The sequence below is a fragment of the Cygnus atratus genome, chromosome 16 (genome assembly GCF_013377495.2).
Source record: "Cygnus atratus isolate AKBS03 ecotype Queensland, Australia chromosome 16, CAtr_DNAZoo_HiC_assembly, whole genome shotgun sequence".
NCBI classification, from domain to species: Eukaryota; Metazoa; Chordata; class Aves; order Anseriformes; family Anatidae; genus Cygnus; species Cygnus atratus.
The window spans coordinates 11,304,676-11,306,463 of record NC_066377.1 but is presented as its reverse complement, the minus strand read 5'-3'; positions in this window follow the sequence as shown (position 1 = coordinate 11,306,463).

Genomic DNA, 1,788 nt, shown 5'->3' with positions numbered 1-1,788 from the left:
GGGCCCGCCCCCGCGGCGCTCCGGTTGGCCCAGCCCGGTGATTGGCACCCCAGGGCCCCGCTCGTCATTGGCGGAGAGGGGCGGGGCGGGGCGGCGCAGTGAGGGCCGCGGTGGTCGCCGCGGTGGCAGCGGCTGGCGGGGGGCGGGGCCCGCTGGGGGCGGGCGTGGGGCGGCGGGGCTCCGGTCGGCCCCAGCGCGGTGCCGGTCAGCTCCGTGTGGTGCCAATGCAGCCACAGCGCGTCCCCAGTGCGGTCCCAGTCAGCCCCAGTGTGATCCCAGTCAGCCCGGCATGACCCCAGTGTGGTCCCAGTCAGCCCCAGTGTGATCCCAGTCAGCCCGGCATGACCCCAGTGTGGTCCCAGTCAGCCCCAGTGTGGTGCCAGTGCATCCCCAGTGCGGTCCCAGTCAGCCCAGTGCAGCCCCAGTCAGCCCCAGTGTGATCCCAGTCAGCCCGGCATGACCCCAGTGTGGCCCCAGTCAGCCCCAGTGTGATCCCAGCCAGCCCAGTGTGACCCCAGTATGGTCCCAGTCAGCGCCAGTGTGATCCCAGTCAGCCCAGTGTGACCCCAGTATGGTCCCAGTCAGCGCCAGTGCGACCCCAGTTACCCCAGCGTGACTCCAGTGTGATCCCAGTCAGCTCCAGTGTGATCCCAGTCACCCCAGTGTGATCCCAGTTAGCCCAGCATGACTCCAGTATGGTCCCAGTCAGCTCCAGTGTGATCCCAGTTACCCCAGTGTGATCCCAGTTAGCCCAGCGAGACCCCAATGTGGTCCCAGTCAGCTCCAGTGCAATCCCAGTTACCCCAGTGTGTTTCCAGTCAGCCCAGTGTGGTCCTAGCTGGCCCCAGTTGCCCCCCAGCGGTGCCAAGGGCTCCTTGGTGTCCACGGCTGGCCCAGGTGGCCCCTGCAGCCGCCCTTCTTCCCACTCCTCTCCAATCCCACACCCCAGGATTTTATTTACCAAACGGGGCTTCGTCTGGATGCAAAACCACAGCCCGGCAGGCTCCATCTGCACAGCTCCTCTCTTCACAAGGCTCTCAGGAGCTCCACCTGTTTCGCTAAGCTTGGCTTCTCGTAACCCAGCTTTCAGAACCGAGATGCTTCCCAGCCCAACGTGATGGAGCCACAGCACGTGGAGCTGGCTGGCTCCCCCCTTCCCCAGGGGGAACCGCTGCAAGCAGAGCACGAGGCCAGCACAAGGATGCCTCACGGTGAGTTTTAGTCTCACGGCTTCTCTGGGTGCATGCAAGGGAAGAGGATTCCGCCCAGCTCTCCTTCCCAAAATGCCTCCTTCCCAAAAGAAGCCACGGCTGAATATCCGAAAGCCTCCAGGAGGGAAGGAGGACACGGCCTTGGTGCTGGCCTTGCAGCAGCAGCGCTGTCCAGGCTGAGCAGGGCACAAGCACACGGCCGGGCACGAACCAACGAAGCACCCACTTGCCGGTGTCTCATGAATAAACGATGCTGTTTCACCTCCCTGCTTTCCTTTTATTTCCAAAGAAATGCAAGTGCTTTTTGGAAGGTGGAGTACGGAACGCAAGGCGAGGCAGAGAGCGCGGCAGTGCCCGACCCTGCTCCGTGGCTGCCCCACCTGCAGCGGGACGTCGGGCTCCAAAGGGGGCTGGGAGTCAGGCCCCAAGCGGGGCTGGCAGTCAGGCTCCCTCCCATCGTGCCCAACTCCCCGCTCCAGGTGGCACAGCCACGCTCGCCCAGTCCCCCATGCGTGCTTGTCAGAAACGAGAACTCCCACACGGGCGATCAGCTCTTTCTGCAGCAACCCGAAATAGA